This window comes from Babylonia areolata, chromosome 16 (genome assembly GCF_041734735.1).
Source record: "Babylonia areolata isolate BAREFJ2019XMU chromosome 16, ASM4173473v1, whole genome shotgun sequence".
In the NCBI taxonomy this organism is placed as follows: Eukaryota; Metazoa; Mollusca; class Gastropoda; order Neogastropoda; family Buccinidae; genus Babylonia; species Babylonia areolata.
The window spans coordinates 15,725,569-15,734,308 of NC_134891.1; positions in this window are offsets into that span (position 1 = coordinate 15,725,569).

Genomic DNA, 8,740 nt, shown 5'->3' on the forward strand with positions numbered 1-8,740 from the left:
AATTGTGCTGCACATATTTCATGGTTTTGTTTGAGGGCAAAGTGTTTTCGGATTTGTTTGTTAGATAACGTAGTGATGTATCCCTCTGTTGTTGCAATGTCTTTGGGGGTATCCTCTTTGTGGGCATCGTTGGATAGATGCTGTTTCCATTGTTCTGGTATTGCGTTCATGATGGCATTGTATTCGAAAAGAAGGCCCGGGTCAGTGCCCAGTTTGCGTTCTACTTCTTCGTATGTCATTACATTTCCATGCTGCCAAAGATCCTGCACGATAAGAATGCCTTTTTTGCTCCATTTGGGAAAGTGTAACACATTACCTTTGTATTTTACATTTTTGTTGTTCCATAGCGGTTCCGTTTTTATATTTTCTATCGGTCTGTCTTTGTTAAGAACGGCTACTGCTTTTATTACCTCTCTCCAGAAGAATGACTTAACATTTTCCAGCTTTTTGATGTCTTTAGGTAAGATATTACAGCTAAAACTGCAATAACTGTCCTTGAAAGGTGACATATTTTGTCTTGCAAGAATGCTCCAATGCACTTTTGTCTTTCTGAGCAGTCTAGCTGCCCATTTGACCAGGAACATTTGCTGCTGGTGTTCGATGTTGATCATATTCAAGCCACCATCTTCTTTGTCAAGGCTGAGGACGCCTCTTTTTATTTTTTCAAAAGCTTTTTTATTATTAAACTTTTTTTTTCCACAAAAACCTGTACATAAGTGTGTTAATGGTGCTGAGGACTTTGACTGGTAAAGCCGATACTTGCAGGACGTGTGAGAACTGTGACAACAAAAACGTCTTTGCCAAGATAACCTTACCGTATAGTGATGGGTTTCTTCGTTCCCATCGTTTAATCACCGTAGTTATTTTTTCGATTTTAGATTTCCAGTTTTCTTCCAGTTCCGAAATTTCTTTGTCTGCTGAGAAATATATCCCCAGAATTTTCAGCCTGTCAGGTCTTATGGGAATGCTATTTATGTCGCCTGTTTCATGCTTTCTTGACCCCAGCCACATTCCCTCTGATTTACTTTTATCTAATTTCAGACCTGAGTATTCTTCAAACTGAGATACAATGTCTGTAGCTGTCCGAATGTCCTTTAGAGTTAATGTTGTATCATCTGCAAACTGTTTTATTTTAGAGGTGTTACTTTCGTTGCACATACCTCCTAATGGCGTCAATTCAATTCCTCTAATCTCTTTATCGTTTCTAATTCTAATCGCCAGTATTTCTACTGCTAGTACGAAAAGAAGGGGACTTAGTGGGCATCCCTGTCTGATTCCTCGTTCTGTTGAAAACCAATCAGATAGCCATCCACCATTGTGAACACAACTTTGTGTGTTTTTCATTACAGTAGAAACAACATTCTTAAATATTGGGCCAAAGTTGAAAGTATCTAGCGCTTCGATGATACAATCTTTTGATATTGTGTCAAAGGCTTTAGAGAAATCTAGAGCAACTAGAGCACCTGTTTGATTCGTTGTATTGAGGTGTTTAATTAGGTCATCAAAGAATCTCAAGTGAACTGCTATATTTCTTCCCTTTATGAAACCTACTTGGTTTTCATTTACAACTGTTCTGATGACATTTTGGAGTCTCGTGGCAAGCGCTTTCGTGACGATCTTATAGTCTGTATTTGTGAGAGTAATAGGTCTATAATTTGTGAGGTTATTTTTGTCTAGGTCCTTGCCTTTATGGATTAATGTAACAATTCCTTTCTTCATTGAGAAAGGTAATTCTCCGTCCTTGATGGCTTCTGTAATACAGAGAAGGAATGGCGTTTTAGTTTGTCCCAGAACGTTTTATAAAACGCTGGTGTGAGGCCGTCACTACCAGGCGCAGAGTCTTTGTTTTAAGTTTGTGAGTGCTACTGTTAGCTCGTTCAGAGTTATTTCTTTGTCACAGAGGTCTTTTTCTTCTTCTGTAAGTACTGGATAATCTTCGTTGCTCAGGAAATGGCCTCTTATGTTTCTTCCTTTATCTACGGATAAGTCTTTCTTGTATAACTCTGTATAAAATTTCTCGATCTGGTTCAGTATTGTCTGTGGATCGTGTTTTTGTTCATGTGCAGAGATGATATTACGTTTGCGGCTCTTGGGCCCTTTCAAGGCGGAGAAAGTATTTTGTGTTTTTTTCCCCGTCCTCTATCCACTTGACTCTTGAACGAATCTGAGCACCTCCTGCTTCTGTTAGTTCCTGTAGTTCTATTTCTTTTTTTAGTTGTTGCGCTTTCATTATCATGTTTTTATCAAGAATGCTTTGTGTCAGATTTTGTTCAATGTCGTGCAGCATTTTGATTTTTGCATGTTTATTTGAAGCCCTATTTTTGGCTATTTTTGAATAGTTGATACAGTAGGACTTGTATTTAACTTTAAACATTTCCCAGGCTTTTTGTGGATTTTCGTCTTTATATTTTGAGAAATGTGAATCTATAAAATCGTTTGTTTCTTCCAGAAAATGTTCCTCTGATAGCAACGAGCTATTAAACTTCCAGTATCCTGGACCTCTTTGAAACCTGTTTGCACTGAATATTGCTTTTACAAGTTTGTGGTCTGAGTGGGGAAATAACTCGATGTCTGTTTTCTGCACGAGTGCTTGGGAGATAGTGTCACAGAAAATATAATCAATTCTCCTTGCTGTGAAAGGAGTGGATCTTGACCAAGTATATTCTTTGTCGTCTGGGTGGATAGATCTCCATGTGTCTTCCAGGTCTAGAGAAGATAACATTTCCATGAGAGCTTCATTTTCTCGTGGTGAGTGTGGTTTGCCCGCGATGTTATCTAGATGGCTTACTGTTGAGTTGAAATCACCCAGTACCCACAAATGGTCGTAGTCTTGCTTTAGCAGTAGGCTGCCCAGTTGGTTTATGAATTCTAATTTATCTACGGTCGAGTTTGGTGCATAGCAATTAGCGATGATGGTTATTTTGTTGTCATGCCTGACTCTAATTAGTAGTATTCTCTCTGCTGCATGAATTAATTCTGCCTGCATCTGCTCAAGTTTGGAAATGAGGATAATGAGTCCATTGCTTCTGTTAGTTCCTGCACTATAGAATATGCTTCCCGACCATTGTCTATCGATTTCGTGCATCACATCATCTGTAACGTATGTCTCCTGCAAACATGCTATGTCTAACTTTTGTTTTCTGAGGAAGTCAAATACTTTTCTTTTTAGCTTATTTACCAGACCCCGCACATTTAAAGTACCAATACATATATCGTGGTTCATAACTGGTATGGGGATAGCATTTCTTCAAATTTCTGTAGCAGATAACCAAAATCATTAATCATAAATCACAAGTCCATAAAACGAAGCCAAAGGTCGTGAAGGAAAGGTCAGGCCGGTGGGGAGAGAACACGTGCTAGGTGTCGGCCCCCTCCTTCATGCTGTCTGCTTTCTCTTCCTCTCCTCTTGCTTTGTCCGGGGCCACTACAGTCGGCCGTTTGCTGTCCGGCACTGGCGTTGTAGTAGGGGGCATTAAGTCCGAAAAACAGGTGAAAGCTGCACTTCGTGATAAAAACATTCTGTTTGGTTTTTCTTATTCCTTATTCATTTGTGGTTCATTTAAGCAAGGGATCCACCTTATCACTGCACCGGAAGTGGGTGTGGTCAGCGTCTAAAGTAGGTCACTGAGTTCAAAACAAATGACACTTATTTTCTCGGTTATTTCGTTTTCTTACCCAATTTCACACGTGGAAATGTCCAGAATGTGGTCTCCGAATGTTAATTATGCTGTTATGTACTTGCTATGTTATGTAAATGTCTTCAGGGGTGTTTCGTGACAAAAATAATAAAGATAAAATAAAAATAGAAAATAGGTCACAATGTCAGTGATGCTAACTGGTCGTTGTTTAATCTCAATGTGCACTGTTATGTTGCTCATACATTTTAAAGAACATGTACATATTTTTCATCTTTCTCTGGGCTACTTGTACCCTAAACAATATATATATATATATATATATATATATATATATATATATATATATATATATATATAAAACAACAACAACAAACAAAATAAACATAAACAAAAAAAAGAAGGGGGAGGGGAAAAAAGATGTGTCTAGATCTTTGGGTGCCGTTTATGATAGCAACTAAGCCTCTTTTTGAATTTCTTCTGCTATGAGTTGATATTTTGCAAAGTACTTCAGTCTCTTAAGATATGACATTGATGAAACTGATATAGCAGCTCAACAATCACCTTTGTTTCAACAATCTCATCCACCCATTTCAGTCTGCCTATCGTGCTGACCACAGCACCGAAACCGCTCTCCTCCACATCCTGAATAACCTACTGCTAGCGTCCGACTCAGGACAGATCTCCCTTCTCACTCTTCTCGACTTGTCAGCCGCCTTTGACACGATAGACCATTCAATCCTTCTTTCCCGTCTTCATTTTACATTTGGTATCAACGGCACTGTTCTAAACTGGTTCAAATCTTATCTCACTGATCGATTCCAGTCTGTCATTGTTGATAATTTCCGGTCTGAACCCGTTAAAATTGAACATGGAGTCCCACAGGGATCTGTTTTAGGCCCAGTGCTCTTCACACTGTACACTGCTCCTCTCGCTGAAGTTATCAACCGCCATAATGTCAGTCATCATTCTTATGCTGATGACACTCAACTCCTGAAGAGTGATACACCTGAAAAACTGTTGTCGCTCTTGCAAGAAACATCTAACTGCTTCCTGGATATTCAAAATTGGATGACTCTAAATAAGTTACAATTGATCGCGGACAAAACTGAAGCAATGATCATAGGAACTAAACAAAAAAACTCTCTTCCATTACAACTAATACAATCAAACTTGGCAGTACACCCATCCCTCTGTCCAGTTCAGTCAGGAACCTCGACGTTGTCCTTGACAACACACTGTCCATGCAAACATTTATCAATCAGACGTGTCAATCCTGCTACTGTCAACTGCGGCGCATCAGTTCCATCCGGAAATATCTGTCCATTGACGCAACATCTACACTTGTCGTCTCTCTCATACTCTCTCGCCTTGACTACTGTAACTCTCTATTGTCTGGTTTGCCTGCTTCATCCATTCAGTCCCTTCAGCTGCCCGATTCGTCCTCAGAAAGAAAAGATCTGAGCACATCACTCCTCTTTTGCAACATCTCCACTGGCTCCCTGTCTCACACCGAATAAAGCACAAGATCAGCACTCTGTGCTACAAATGTATTCACAAATCAGCCCTTTCCTATCTCTGTGGCTGCCTTCACATCTATACTCCATTTCGCTCACTACGATCAGCTTCGAATCCACTCCAATTCCGCATACCCAGATTCAAACTCTCGACTGTTGGCCGCCGTTCTTTCTCTGTCTCTGGACCTTGCAGTTGGAATGAACTTCCTCTTTCGCTTCGTCAAGTCTCCACACTCAGCTCTTTCAAGTCTGGCCTTAAAACCCACCTCTTCCCAAAATAGCCTCCCTTCCCTGCCTCTTCCTTGTCTTTAGTTTCTCCAGTTTTAGAGTTATGCGTGCGTGAGAATGACTGGTGCGAAAGCGATTAGATTTGTCTCTGCACAAGATTCAGCGCTATATAAGTACCATTATTATTATTATTATTTATTATATACTTGTAATTAAAGAAAATCAATCGTAAATCTGTGAATGTAAGTATAATCAAGGTCGATCAGCTCTGCCAATTTCCAGAGGCACCACACGCATGTCTAAAACATTTTTGCTTGGATACGTTTTTAATTCATATCAAGCATTCACCAAAAACCGCAAACATATAGTATATGCTCAATTCGCTTGTTTTGCCTTTCATTCAGCACTGACAGACAATATCGTACTTACTAGATTCAATGTGGAGAAGAATGATTGTAGAATAGTAAAATCCTTCTCATTCTCATAAGGGTAAAGAGTGCTTCCAAGGAAGGGTGGTGGGTCTTGTCGCTGATGCTTGACTGCCTTCTGTCCTGCAGTCCTTTACAGCAGTCCGATGTGGGAGGATAAGGAGAAATTTTAATATACCGTTGTGCACACTGGTGACTGTAATTTCACATTTCACTTTTTTTCTTGCCCAGGGCATACACAGGTTGGTCCAATGACTCCATGCTGCCCTGGATGCTCCACCGCAGGCTGCACGACGTCCATTACATGTTTTGTCATTGCGATTCAGTGCACATTTTCTGATAGCATGGCCAATGTTGCTAGTATGTCTGTCCAGATACTCATGACGTGCAGCATGGAAGTCTGACCAGGAAAGTGTACCAGTGGCGATCTCATGTTCATCTTCAATGACACCTTTGCAGTGACTTTCTTATTTGATTTTTGCCTCTTGACTCCTTCTGGACCATAGGGATGCAACAGTACTCCAGCGGACTCGGTTTTTGGCTGCTCTCTTCAGCCGGGCCTATGTCCATCCGGCTGTGTCTTCATCTCATCCTCCAAGCTTCTTTTCCAGGTCTGCTTTGGTCAGCCAGCTCGCCTCCTGTCTTGTGGTGTCGTCTGGAGGCTTTCGAAGGGTATTGCTATCTAGCCCCATTTCCTCTTCCTGATCTCCTCACTAAGGGGCACCTGGTTGGTTCTTCTCCAGAGGCTGGCATTTGATACTGTCTCTGGTCATCTGATCATTTGAAATATGGTGCAGGCATCTATTGATGAAGGCCAGTCGTTTGCTTGTGTTCGTCTTGGTTGCTCGCCATGTTTCAGAGCCACACGAGAGGACTCCTTAACGTTGATGTTGAAGATCCTCAGTTTGGTGTGAGTGGAAAGAGATATAGAGTTCCAAATTGGCCGCAGGGTGTTGAAGGCATGCCTCGCTTTGTTGATGCGGTTCTTGATGTCTTCATCCGCCCCTCCGTCCTTGCTCACTACGCTGACACCTTTGCAGTACTCCAACCATTCACTTTCAGTGTTGCGCGTCTTGCTTTCAAGTCTGACGGCTGGTTTTGCACTGACGTTACATGGTGGTATTTAGACATCTTTGGAGGTCAGAGCAACTGGATGCACTTTTGTGTAGGTGACAGGGGGGAGGGGGGGGGGGGCATTATTTCCATTCTGACTGACACCGATTGCTGAACTAGGGGTGTGAAGTGCATAATTGCATCTGCGTCTTCATGCTTATTCTGCATCAAATATCCCATGGAAGGTATTTCCCGCTGTTGTCAATCTTGAGATGTGGTCAATTTTATCGACCGCTCCAACTATGTAAATGTTTGTCATCATTCTTGGCGGAAGAACTACACCGTCTGTTTCAAATTTTTGCTATACACTGTTTGCAATATCTGTTGAAATAGACAAAACATGCTTGTATGAGATTCCAAGGCCAAGGCTATGAAGGATTTCAACCAGCCCTAGCTTTCTTGTCTGACAATGAACTTTAAGGCCAGTAGATTAGGAATGATGTCTGTGTCCTGTTGCGCTGCATATGTGATGTTGCTTTAAATGATTTTTTGCATTTATATGCAATTATCTGTGATATACTGACAACATTTTGAATCTGGTGTGGAGTGGTTAATTCTTCAGTGGAATCTGGCCCACTGGTCATCATGCTGATGGGCGCCTTTAAGGTGAAATGTATACAATTTTCTTGACATTCTGTGGATGAATTTGCCATTGAATGAACTATCTGGCTACAACAGATCACTTCTAATCAGCTCAGCGGTTTTTGCAAGATGTGAAGCTTCTGAATCATAACTGCTCGTTTCTTGATGGTGTCACCGAGGTTTTTGTCAAACATTAGGACACTTCTCTGCTTTGTAAAGTGGCAATGGGGTCTGGAAGAGCTGTGCGAAGTTTATGTTTGATACGTGATGAATGCACTTCAGTTTGCTCGATTCCTGATTGTGCCAGTCCATACGTGTATATTCTACACAACTGAGACATATCATCGTCCATGTCTTTATTTTTCTCTCGTGAGTTTGCATTTGACAGATTGTCAGCACGTCTATAGAGTTAAATGAGCATGTGTATGGTACACATCTATTGTTACCATGTCCTCTGAAGCAAATTTAACTAAAAGACTTTTATCCTGAAGCTCTTCTGCACAGTTTCTCATCTTGTAATCAAATCCAAAGTCCAGCTCCTTGCAGTATACCCTGATCACTGTTTAAAAAAATGCATTAATTTATTCGCATGAATACCAAACATGTTTCTTGTTTTCACAGGACTAGCACTGGATTTGAAATTCTTATATATATATATATATATATATATATATATATATATGTATATATATATATATATATATATATATATATATATATGTATGTATATATATATGCTCCCAGTCTCCTTTTAGAGGTTGTCCCTGCTTTCCTCTGTTCTACATCTCTTCTGCCACTTAGAAAAATGTAGAAACGTTGCTTCATATCCATCTCCTTCATCAAAGACAGATCAACAGAATTGGGCAATGTCCTAATCTTTTAAAATCAGCAAGGGTTTCAGTAACATAGGCGTAACCAGCACATTCTCGCTTGGTTGGGCAGATCAAAGTTTCTTGTGATGCTGTTTGACATAACGCACAAAGATTCCAGTTGATTTCCACCACGTCGTCAGTCATCGACCTGGACTGTGGCGGATCACAGCAACAACATACTTGTCTGCATTGACATGACATAACTCTCTGAGAACAAAGCAAGACAGTTGTGGCGAGCTCATTTCTTTAAGTTTCAATTTCACATTGTTCAGAACCCTGTCGACTGTGAAGGCCTCTTCAGGGCTATATGCTCTAATCATACGAAAAAATCAATTTAAGCATACTTCGTTACAGAATATGCAATC